This window comes from Pinus tabuliformis, chromosome 5_2 (genome assembly GCF_031772625.1).
Source record: "Pinus tabuliformis cultivar Carrire ecotype Pingquan chromosome 5_2, CPIR1, whole genome shotgun sequence".
NCBI lineage: Eukaryota > Viridiplantae > Streptophyta > Pinopsida > Pinales > Pinaceae > Pinus > Pinus tabuliformis.
Genome location: NC_142306.1, coordinates 710,407,345 through 710,420,812, shown reverse-complemented (window position 1 = coordinate 710,420,812; position 13,468 = coordinate 710,407,345). Strand labels below are relative to the sequence as shown.

Below are 13,468 nucleotides of genomic sequence, written 5' to 3'. Positions count from 1 at the left end.
CGATCTCTCTATGTAATATTTCTTACAAAAGCATATAAAAAATTATCGCTGAAAGAATAAAAGGAACTTTGTCTACTTTCTTATCAAAGGATCAGCATGCTTTTTTACAGGGGAGGAACATTTTAGACGCGGTTGCAACAACTCAAGAAGGTCTTTTTGCCATCCATGCTAAAAAAAGTGATGCAGTCATTCTAAAAGTCGACCTCTGCAAAGCTTATGATTGCATGGATTGGGCATTCATCAGATGTTTGCTAGCAAAGGTTGGATTAAGAGCTAATATGATAAACTGGGTCATGGCATGCGTAGAAAAGGTGAATTATGCAGTCATTGTCAATGGGATCCCATCTGCCTTCTTCCTAGCGTCTAGAGGCCTTCGCCAAGGCTGCCCCCTGTCCCCGCTTTTATTTATTTTGGCTATGAATTCCCTCAGTCTTCATATCAACAAGGCTGTAAAAGAAAAAAGTGTCTCCCGATGAAAATATGCAGGAACATTTCAATCTCTCACAATCTTTTCGTTGATGATGTTATAATGTTTGGCATTTTATGCAGAATAACTTGGTTGTGTTACTACGAAATTCTTCAAAATTTCCAAAAGGCATTTGGTTTGCAGATAAATAGCTCGAAGTCTATTATATATCACAGTGATATAAACCAGGAAGAGCTGGCATGGTTATCTGATCTTTTCGGTATTGAGGTAAATTCCATCAGTAATGGAATCAAGTACCTGGGTTTTATGTTAAAAGCAAATAGATACTCAAAGATGGATTGGCAATGGACACATGAGAGATACTTCAAGAAGATATCAGCTTGGGAGTATAGAAGTCTTTCTTTGGCGGGGAGAGTTGTATTGGCATAATCAGTTCTAAATCAGATGGCAGTTTACTAGGCACATCTGTTTTTCCTCCCCGCGACCATAATTCAATCAATGAACAAGCTCACCGCAAACTTTATCTAGGGTGGTCAGGTGGGAAAAAAGAAATATCATCTCTCGAAGCTATCCTATATTTCTCTGCCAAGAAGCATGGGTGGATGGGGTCTGTTAGACATGAGGACTTTCAGGAAGGCCCTTCTGTGCAAGACTTTATGGAGGGGGTTATACGAGAAAGGGATTTGGAGCAACATAATACAGGAAAAGTATCTGGGCAGGAAGAACATATCCTTTTGGTTCAGAAAAGGAAGGATAGGATCCTCTCATGGATCGTCAATCTGGTTAAGCCTCCGTAAAATCGAAAGTCTGTTCCTGGAAAATCTAATATGGAGCTTTCAATCTGGAAAAAAGATTCTTATTGGAAAAGACGTTTTTCTGAGTGGCACAGAGGAAATCAGCGTTCCTGAATCCTTATTGTCTTTTCTTCACAGGAAGGGTATCTTCTTTTGGGACGGTCTGATCGCAAGATGGCAAGGCCCTATCCCTATATGGTGTGATGCTAAAAGTTTACATATGCCCGCTGATCTCACTCTGATATGGGAAAATATCAGGACAAGGCTCCAGAACTGTGGCATTTTCCGCTCGTCCAAGCATGACTGTCTTATTTGGAGAAACGCAAACAAGATGGGTTCCATGCGAGTAAAAGACATATATCAGTATTTGATTAGTTGCAAAAAATCCTCATGCAATATCTCCTTTTCGTGTATCTTCTGGAAATCAGGGTGTCCATCCAAAATGGTCTTCTTTGCATGGCTGACCTTCCATAATAAGAATCTGTCTTGGGAGAATCTAAACAAGCGTGGATGGCAGGGTCCGGGCATTTGCCCCATTTGCAGATCAGCAGGGGAAAATAACTTTCACTTATTTCTAAATTGCAAAGGCTCTCGTCAATTATGGATGCTTTTGGAAAAATGCTTTGGTATCCAGCACAAGTCTCATGCTTCGATAAATGAAGCATTCCTATGGTGCAGCGAACAAAAAGTCTCATGGAGATCAATTTTTATCATTACTTTCTAGTGCATTTGGAAGTGGCGGAACAACTATATCTTCAATGACAATAGGACCTCGTTTATGGAAATCTTTTTCATCATTAATGCTCACTATGAGGAAATTCCGCATTCCTCTCCCAAGCTGAAGGAGCGGGTTGGTAAAATCTCTCACAGGTATCTTCTTCTTTGCCTAGGGCGTTTTATGATGGTGCTGAGCAGAAGGGGTTATGTGGCTATGTGGCTGTGGTTTTTATATTGTAGCAAACGAAGACAGTCTTTTCTCTATGCATTGGAATGGGGGGAGGGGTACAAACATGTTGGTTGAGGCGATGGCTCTCGCAAGTCTCATGAGCTTCTGTCTCTTTTTAAATCTTCAAGATGTTTCTATTTTTGGAGACTCAAAAGTCCTGGTGGATTGTCTCTGGGAAAAACTCCATCTCCAGGCCTCATCTCGTGGGGCGGCTAGATCGGATCAGTTTTTTTTGGAACTCTTTAAAAGGTGGCTCAGTCAACTACATCTGCAGGGAACAAAATCAAATGGCTGACTCCTTATCTAAAAAGGGTCTACATGCAGCACCAGGTTTCTGGCATCTTCAGGTTTCCTTCGGGGGAAAAAACTTTCCCATTCAGGAATTTTTCCCTCCTGACTTCTAGCTTTCTCTAATGCAGATCGATGGTTTCTCTTGGGTTTTCTCTTCTATTTCTCAGTTCCCATTGTCTTTTCTTCTTATGCTATATATGATGCTGTTTTCAATGTTTTGGTTGAGCAGGGTTCACCTCTATCTCTCGGCGCATCTTGGTTGCATACAAGCTGTGGGCTTTTTGTCAAGATCTTGATTTTGTCTATGGTTCTCTCTTGATATGGTTTCATCTTGGCACGAATGTTTTTTTCTGTGTTCTATCTCTGCGGTTTTTTAAGGCCTGATCACGCTCTTTCAAAATATGGCTCTGCTTATGTGCAGTCTCAGAACTTTGGGACATATTTCTATGTTTTGGATGAATGTACATTTTGACTCTTTTATATTCCTTATATAAATACTATTGTGCTTTTTCTGTCGTGAAAAAAAAAACCAAATTTCTTAAAAGCATTAGCTACAAAGGTATTTAATATTTTTCAGATAACTGGAATAGAAAATTTGATGTATAGTATAGGGAAAAAATAGTGCTTTGACAGAGAGGAAGGCTTTCGAGAAGAGAGACAGTTGCAGGAATGGAAACTTTTTTGGTTATAAAAAGTAAAATGACAAAACATGTTCGTTTTTAATGCAAATCACTTTTGTTCTGCCACATACCATGTTGCAGATGCAGAGGAACTGCTCGTTTTTGTCTACCCACTAACCAATTGATAGTCCTCATCCCAAAAGATGCAGTAGCCTCGCTGGTGCTCGTTGTATAATCTGTAGTGGAATTCTCCCTATCAGGTATTGGTTCACTCACATTCAAGTTGGCCTTGGCCTTGGCCTCCCTTATAAGGCTGGCATCATCCTTCCATCCTGCAAATACTTCTGTCTCAGACATTCAGCGTCTATTGCCCCCAGTTTACCTAGGTTTGACATCACCTAATACACCTAATCTGAAAGAGAAAGCTCTCCTCGAACGACCCAACTTGTCCAGTGATCCTGGTTGTTCCCCTGTATTGATTTTACGCCACCTGTTACTGTTGCTGATCTCAACCTTTCTCTCATTTACCTCAGTCGTCCTGTGGCCCTCACTTTCCAGATCTATATCGACAAATGCATCTCCATCTCTCCATGGCCTTGATCAATGTCCTGCTCTCAGAGACAATTTCTGTGGAAGGAGACAGTCGATTGTGGCTCATTTCTGCATATTGTGTTATGCATTCTGAGAAAGCATGTCTATGCCCTGGTGTCAATGGTAGTCGAATGGCCGTTTGCCTTCTACAAGGGGCAACCGCTATGACTACTTCAAGATTTGAAGGATCTATAGCACACTCATATGAACCCATCGAGTAACATCTCCGAAAGTCCCTGCTACTCTCTGGAACATTTCCTGTTTCACTCTTTCTACTATCTGCGGTATTCCTAAATTTGCCAGGTTTTATAGGCATTACCATAACCTTCCCCCTTTCGTTGTTATCCTGCACCTGAAGGTTACATGGCTCTTCTGGGCCTTGAGGGGCCTAAGATTGAAACTGGTTAATCCCCACTGGTTGTATATCTCCACAAAACGCCAAATGGTCCTGCAAATGGGATTGTTCCTCAGCTTCTCTGTCTCTATTTTCATCCCCTGACTCAAAACTCAAGCCTGGACCTGCAGGTGGGAGATTTGAGAAATATGCAGCAGACTTTCTCTACACAATGAGCAAGTGGAATGAGATAACAACCAGGTGTCAAAGCATTCTAAATGAAAAGCATGGCTGCACTTGGGAAGCAAACGTATCTTATCTTCTGCTTGAAACTTATGCAGACAAATTGCACAATCTGAGTCTTCTTTGAGTCCCTTGACAGCCTTGTATAGAAAGACTGGTAATGCATCAATGAATGCCTGCTCAACCCCTGCGTCATGGAGGTGAAACAGCTGCTGCAGTTGCCCTTCGATTGCGCCTATGGCCCCTGAGCTGTTGGAGTCTCTATTGGGAGATGTTGCCAAGTATCTGATTAAAACGTGAAGACATGCAGAGAGAAAATATATTACTGTCTGGATTATAATTATCAGAACAATGCTTGGGCTAATTTGGTTGTCGTCATCGAGCTGTTTGGATGGTGGATTCACAGGATGGGAACTGAAGTCAGAAGGATAAGCTTGAGGAGTGGGAAAAATGAGGGAGTTGCAGTGCTGTAGTGGAAAAATGAGGGAGTTGCAGTGCTGTAGTGGAAAACTGACCTTCTTGCTGCTTCTGCTAGTGAAACGGAATAGGCTATAGTGCGACTTTTTGGAGATTCCGGTCATCCGAAAATAGCACTATTCTTGAAGATGCGGAGTTTGTTGTGTCGATGCTCGGTGGTGGACAGGGTGCTCGACCACAGTTGAGGATGATTGCTGCACTATTCTTGAAGATGCGGAGTTCGTTGTGTCGATGCTCGGTGGTGGACAGGGTGATCGACCACAGTTGAGGATGATTGCCGAAAATGCTCAGTGCTCGGTGAATTGGGGATTTCTGTGGTTTCGTGTGCGTGTGGATGGTTCTGTGTGCGCGTGGAAGCAGGGGATGTTGAGATGCAGGTTGCTCGGTGCTGCAAGCAGGGGAGGGAGGGTATGGCGGTAGTTCAAAATTGAAATTGAGCGCGATAACATTAATGTAGGGCGGACGGTAACGGAGGCCAGCTAAGCTGACTGAACGGCGGCCGACCGTAATGGAGAGGGGTTCCGGCGATGCTAGCGGATTGACTGAACGGGGTGCCGGAATTGTACGTTTTACGGATGACCGGAATCTCCGAAAAGTCAGACTATAGCCTATTCCATAATATTATAGTATTAATGGTAAGGACAGAAACCAAAAATTCCTTCCGCATTTAACATTTAACAAAAAGTGTAGAGACGGTATATCATAAAATAAAAAAAGTAAACAGAAGTATCCCATTTCCAGTCTCCTCAAAAACACGAAGCAAAGCGCATTGGCTTGTTTCTTCATACAATTTTAGGTATTTAACATTCCATACTTCATCTGCAAAAGTAACCATTTAACATTTGACTTGTGCCAGCGAAAAGATCTTCCTTCCACAAACCATTGAAATCGATATCTCTTTCTGGTAGTTAAGAAATGGTATTGGAGAACTGGAAAAATATGAATGTAATGAGATTAAGAAGTATTTAAGTAATTTACTAACCTAATAAATTGTTATAGTTAGATTATAAAAATATAAACAATTTAGATTTAATAATTAGACGATGATCTTATTCTTTGATCGGATATAATTTCTTTTGAATTTTAGACTACTTGGAAAGACAGTTTTGGACTTTTTCATTCTAAAATTGTTTATGTTTTTTTAGTCTTATGTTCATTTAACAATGGTTTTAGCAATGATTTATGGTTTATGTTCTTATTTGATGTTAAGAGGATATCAAATCAACTCTATTTAAAAAATAGTTATTACAGCTACGCAAATAACCATGCTTTTATATATTGAAAAAACTTATAAAATACTAACCCTCACTTTTAAAAAAAAATCCAAACTTCCGTTAACATCAACACTAACGCTGTTAGATTGCAAATGAGATGCAATCACTATGATTATTTCGATGATTTCTTGCAGATGGAAGAGCGATAAAATTATGCACTCACCAACGTTACTCAGCACAACTGACACTTTGTTAACCATTATTAGATTCATTCATTTTAAGTTTTTATTAATTCTATATTTAGATTAAATTAATGTTAAATATATAAATATTTTTTATCAAATATTTAATTAATTTAATTTTGAATTATAAAGCATGACGAGATCGAATTTCTTAATCAGAAACAGATCGGATCTCTTTTAATCAATTATTTAAATAAATCAAATTAATTTTGAAAGTATATAGGAATCCAATTTTTTAACATCAACGACATGAGATGTGTAGTTCCAAAAATTTTAATATCTTGAAAAGTTAAAATAAATTAAAGTGTCTAATTTTTAAATCATTATTTTATTTTATGACACCCACTGTAATGTCATTTGGTTAAACTGTAACTTAGGCAAAAACTAATGGAAAGCCCACCTTAAAGCCAGGAGCTCTGATCATTCGTTACAAAAGTGGGGTTGGAAGATGATGAAGAGAAGAGCCAACAACTACCTTGACCAGCCCCTAATACTTACTAGGTACTCTTGTTTTGGGATCACGAGGGAGAAATTTAATAATTAATGATTAGTCATCGTAATCCAATACCAAAGTTTACAGAGCTGATGGATTCCAATGGTTTGTGCATGGAAGATCTTTTTTCTTACACCTTCATCCTCCAGGATAAAGCTTTAGCTCTCTTGTCCTGTTAAGTAAAAAATAATCATTAGGAATATTACAATATAATTTTGAAAAATCATACTATACATTACATTAATTCATTGTAGAAACTTACGCTTACAAATATAATAATTATACTTACAATCATAATCATTATTTATGACTGGTCAAATGAAATAAATTGAACTATAAAATACTTAAATTATGTAACCTGTAAAATACTTAAATTACAGCTGGTCAAATACAATGAAATAAATTGTGAAGTACAAATTTAAAGGGTTGAAATTGCGTTGAGTTGCTCAAATAACACTGGTATTTGAAGCCCAAATTATACCCAAATTAATACTCAAATTACAGCTGGTCAAATACAATGAAATAAATTGTCAAGTACAAATTTAAAGGGTTGAAATTGCGTTGAGTTGCTCAAATAACACTGGTATTCAAAAGCCCAAATTATACCCAAATTAAATTTGATGATCAACAAGTAATCAATTACAAATCGAAATGGTTGGAATTGTATTTATGAATTACAAATTTGAATTATTGACATTTTAAAGCATTAGTATGTTACAAATTTGAATTATTGATATTTTAAATAATTATTGAAATATAATTTTTTAATTGATAAAATATATTTTTAGTAATAATATATTATGAGAGATTTTTTGGAGTAAATCATATGATATTTCATTTTTTTACGGGTTTCGAACCAATCAGAGTAAATCATATGATATTTCATTTTTCTACGGGTTTCGAACCAACCAGTGTGGTTCATCATCAAGGCAAGTTGAAAAATCAGATGCAGATTGCATGTTAAATAGATAGAGCCAAACGAAAGGAGGCAAAACTATATTTAAATTAAACATGAAAAATTAAAGTAAGTTAAAGATATGGAATTCATTAATTATTAAATTATAATAATTAATAATTAGTTATTACATTAAAAAATCATGGGACAAATGAATTTTTTTTCAAAAATGTTAACTAATTTTTTATTAATTTCGATTTTATATTAAATATATATATATATATATATATAAACGTATTACATATTAAGAATAAATTATATATATAAAAACGTATTACATATTAAGAATAAATCATTACACGTTGTAAGTTTATTTAATTGTATATTAATTGTTTTAACTTAAGTTATAAATATATTTAATTGTATATTAATTGTTTTAACTTGTTTATTTAATTATAAATAGAATGATTTCAATATTAAAGTCATTATTTTTTATTTATTAATTAAGCATAAATTAAATGCTATTAAAAAACTCATACTCTAAAGACAATCCCACCAGGGAACAAAGGTCAAAAAGAGAAGGTTACAGGGAAAAAAACTAATAAGAAAACTAGAACAGGGTATACAAAGAGGGAGGGGAGAAAAAGAAGAAAACTACTAGGAAGAGAGGGTTGGGACCCAACAACTATTGATCTTCTAGCTGTCCTCCCTATTGAGATTGCTCAACCTTTTTTCAATCTCAAAGACTTCCCTAAATTTGCGTTTTTTCAATCTCAAAGACTTCCCTAAATTTGCGGTGATAACACTGGCTTCTTCTATACAAACATGATGTTTGGTTTTCTCCTTCTATACAAACATGATGTTTGGTTTTCTCTACATGCTCTGCTAAGGCAGAAGACTTGGTTCTCCTATGCTTAAGGTCAGCTTCGTGCTCACTAATCCTTTGATTAATGGAGCGTCACTAATTCTTTGATTAATGGAGCGTCCAGTCTCACCAATATATATAGGGGGTCCCACAGGAACAAGGAATAATATAAACCCCTTTCATGTCCTTAGGGTCAATAGGATCCTTCACTGATCTGAGGGACTTACAGATGGTGTTAAGGGGTCTAAAGGTTGAGGGAACATTATGCTTCTTAAGCATTATTTTGCGGTGATAACACTGGCTTCTTCTATACAAACATGATGTTTGGTTTTCTCCTTCTATACAAACATGATGTTTGGTTTTCTCTACATGCTCTGCTAAGGCAGAAGACTTGGTTCTCCTATGCTTAAGGTCAGCTTCGTGCTCACTAATCCTTTGATTAATGGAGCGTCACTAATCCTTTGATTAATGGAGCGTCACTAATCCTTTGATTAATGGAGCGTCACTAATTCTTTGATTAATGGAGCGTCCAGTCTCACCAATATATATAGGGGGTCCCACAGGAACAAGGAATAATATAAACCCCTTTCATGTCCTTAGGGTCAATAGGATCCTTCACTGATCTGAGGGACTTACAGATGGTGTTAAGGGGTCTAAAGGTTGAGGGAACATTATGCTTCTTAAGCATTATACTTCTTAAGAATCTTCGCAATCTTATCAGTGGTCCCTTGCACAAAGGAAAATGGACACCTGGACCCGCTCTTTTGGTTGTCTTTTAGTTAACACATTCTTGGCAGCTTTGAGGAAAGCTTTCTGACCCAACTACTATAACCATTTTCAACAAAGACATTAAGGAGATGAGATTTTTCTTTTTCGAAGCTCTTATCATCAGAGATTCTTAAGGCACGAGTGACAAGGGTGTTGAGGACACCCAATTTTTGAGTCGAGCAATGGTGGGAACTAGCATGAAAATATTGTTTCGTATGTGTCTTCTTTCAAAACACTTGGTGGGAGAGGGAATATTAAAGAAAGGGAAGCAACTCTGAGGATCTAATTCTTCAACTTGTCTTGATAATGAATCACACTAGTGATTTGCACTAAAAAAATCTCTCATAACTACAAAACCCTCAATTCTATAATAATATATTTTTTATTATCTTAAAAATATCTTAAAATATTAAAATATAATAAAAAGTTTCGTAAAAGTCAATACGGTTCCAATAATTAAATGATTAAAATTTATATGTAAAAAAATTGTTCGATAAATTCAATTTAAAAAAATATTAATTAATTTAAAATATTGAAATATAATAAAAGCCTCTGTAAAAGTAAATACTGTTCCAAAAAAATTAAATGATTAAAATTTATATTTAAAATTGCAGTTGTCTATAACGAGATTTTTTGAAAGCTTTTTCGGCGGGTTTTTCCGGTCGAAATCCGGCAGGGATTTATTGGAATCGCAAGTTTGATAGCTAGTTTCTGCACAATGAAAGCGTCCCAGGGGGTTTTCGAGGGTGCTGAATCCAAATATGCAGTTAAAAAACCATTTTAACTGCAACAAATCAAGATTTAACCTCAATTTCTTCCACCGGATTCCGTCACCAGAATCTCCAAAAAATCGCATTATAGACAACTCCTTTAAAATTAAATGTTCGATAAATTCAATTTTAAAAAAAAAATATTAATTAAATTTAATTATTAATATGAATTAGTTTTAATCTATCTCTAATCTAAACTTAGATTATTAAATATCAAAAGCATCACATTTTCCTTTATTTTCAAATCTAAATTTATCAACTATTAAATCCAAATTTAAATTTATCACATAATTCTTCGCTCTTGAACATCTGATTACTTATTATTCAAAAATTAAGATAGAAGTATGATCTTACACCTATTCCAAATCTGTAAAACATGAACCTGGGCCAAAGATGATTTCCTGGAAATCGGTCTAATACATTCTGGTTTCAACGGGATCTATAAACACCATGAATGTGCAACGTTATACGAATCCGTGAATCGTAATAGATTCTGGTCTCAATTGGATCAGGAAACACAATGAATGATTCGATGAACATGACCTCGGGGAATTTTGAAATCCACCAAATTAACTAAAAACCCTAAAAATCTATTTAAATATGTGACCTCCTAAAACCTTGAAATCCACGAAGATTATCGGAACCATACAGATTTATTTACCCGGCTTTCGGCGAGGGCTGGGATACAGAAGTGCATTCGATCTGCTGCAGAGACAAGGTGAAAGTGCAATCGATCTGCTGAATAGACAACGCCAACCCTTCAGATCAGAAGCTGCACGAAGAATCCACTCCCATCTACTCCAATCTTTAAGGAAGAAAGAAAGAGCACCTGGAGCTGCCACTACAACCTATTCCAATCTTAAAGGAAGAAAGCGCACTGGAGCTGTATCAAGATGCTCTGTGTGATCTTCGTGAGAATATCACAACAAATAAGAGGATCCAGCCATCCTCTTCGTCCGATTTACACAGCACATGAAAGTTGATACAGCCAGAGAAAATAAGCAAGCATACCTCGGAACTCGGACTTGGAAACATTGAGGAAAGTTGGCTCACAAAACAAACGGCCTAAGCTCCATCCAGGGCCTGATATCTGCAACAACACTCTCCCCCGCTGCGACTTTTATAGGTAGTTATCAGGTTCAGCGCTTCCGGGTTGATTCATGTGGGATTTTGTAAACCTTTTTAAAAGAGGGCAGTTGGATTTCTGGAGTGTGTTTGATTTCTGGAGTGTGTTTGCTATGCATCACGGGTAAATAAAACCACATTCTCTCAATTATTGGATTGTAATAGGATAGACTTTCTCTCTTACCTAAAATAGATCCTTGCTAACAACATCATCAAATAAAGTGTGGTCTCTTTATGGGTGGATTGTGATGGGATGGACTATCTCTCTTATTTGAAATAGTTTATTGGTGGTTAATGAAAGTATAAAACTTTACACTTGTGGCATGTCTTATTGTCTTGGATCATTATTTTGTTTTCTTTGACCTAAGAAATAGTTTATTGGTTTTTTTATTTAAGAAATAGTTTATTGGTGGTTCATAAAAGTATAGTGACTTTATACTAGTTGGATGTCTTATTGTCTTGGATCATTACTTTGTTTTTTCTAATCTAAGAAATGAAGTTAACAATCAAAAGTAATACTTCATATTTACATTAAAGAAAAAAGAAAAAGTTTATATATATGATATTTTAATTTCTATATATACTTAAGAACTAATATCTTATTAATATCATCATTGCAACTCGTATAAAAGTCATATTCTTTCCCAATCAAACCACCTCAACCTTGTACACAAAAAACCAAGATACAAAATGTTAATAACAATTTTGTCCCTTGTTCACTTATTAAATTTTCAAAAAAATAATTAAAAAATAGAGTATGAGATATCATTTTTAACAATATATATAGCACTAGTTTAGCCATATAAATTAAATTGCTAGTGACCATCTATAAGCATCAAAGCACTTACCTTATTATATATATGACATTATCAAAATTTAAAAAAATCATAAAAAATAGCTAAATTATAACTTCATTTTAAATTATTAGTTATAAAAGTAATTAATTGTGTTGATGGGTGTTGATAAGTCATGATATTGGGCCATAGTATCATAACAAAAGTTATTTACAAGTTAAAAATCTCCATGATAAAGTGGGGTGAATTTCTATGATTAAGAATGTTGTTTAACTCATATATTAATTATTTTTATAATAATAAAAACAATTTAAAATAAAGTTCTAATTTAGTTATTTTTTATGATTTTTTTTATAATCTAGCAAATGTGAGATATGTCATGGCCAAGTTTTTTTGGCATTTATAATGGATTGATGCATCTAGAATCTTGTGTGCTACCATTTAATTTATATGGTTGCATTAGTATATGAGTTAAACATATTTACATTTAAAAATAACATATACCAAGATTCTTAATCATGGAGATTCACCTCCACTTGATCATGGAAATTCTTAACTTATAAATAGACATGGGTCAATAACATGACTTATTAATACCACATGCCAAAAAAACCATAACTCATGTTCCTATGCCACATGTTTCTATGACATTTTTTTAATTAAGTAATTTAATTAAAATGGCTAAAATGATATAACTACTTTTGAAATAAATCTCAACTCTTGATTTGTGAATATTGCTAAGAAATTCTAGAAGATCATGTAGAGATTAAATACCTACTATCCACCTAATAATTATTGTGCCAAGAGCAACTCTCCAACCTAGTATGTAAGAGATGTTGTAATGTCTTGTTTTGCAAACATTTTGACTCATCAAATTACTTAAAAATAGTGTTAAAAATTAAAATTAATAAAATAAGCACTTGAATTTTGGTGTTTGGAATTGATTTACAAATAGTTCCACTTATAATTTAAATTCATATTTAATAATTTTTATTATGAAAATATGTGAAAACTACCCCAAAAAAAAAATACTGCCACTTTTTCCTTATTATTTTATTTCTTGCCACCAAATAATTTATTCTAATTGCATTTACTTAAATATTTTCCCATTTTCATTATTGCAACTAAATTTGTTTTCATATAAAATATTTATAAATAAAATTTAAAATAATTTTTTATATTTCAATTTGATTAAATATTAAAATAAGAAATAATAATTAAATATATATTTTTTAATACCCGGATGCGGGTGTTAACTCCAGCTATTAATGATGCATCACGCCACCGCACCATCAAGCCTGACGGTTGGCAGGCAGGCGTACTCCGAGGTCTGCGTTGGTAGTTATAAGTTGCAGTTCAAGGCAGGTGATTTCATGTCTGCTCAGGTTCGAGGGGAATTTGCATTCAAGGCGAGCATGGCTACTCAGTCCTTGATGCGATCCAGGCTTAAGGAAATGTGCCATTCTCCCGCGGCAGTTAATGTCTCAGCTCTTTATAATATGAGGCCTGTTCAAGTTTATGGCCAGAATTCTTCGATTGATGCTTGTGCTACGCTCATAATTCCTCACGCCTCCAGTGT

At 35.2% G+C, this 13,468-nt stretch overlaps 1 long non-coding RNA gene across 1 annotated transcript; it reads right to left on the bottom strand.

The window, feature by feature from the left end:
• Nucleotides 1-3,607: 3,607 nt before the first annotated feature.
• On the bottom strand, nucleotides 3,608-11,232 carry LOC149161133 (uncharacterized). The gene is made up of 3 exons (XR_016261840.1): nucleotides 10,632-11,232; nucleotides 5,538-6,844; nucleotides 3,608-4,531 (listed from the first exon to the last, which is right to left on the bottom strand). It is a non-coding gene; the product is annotated as an uncharacterized LOC149161133 (long non-coding RNA).
• Nucleotides 11,233-13,468: the final 2,236 nt, after the last annotated feature.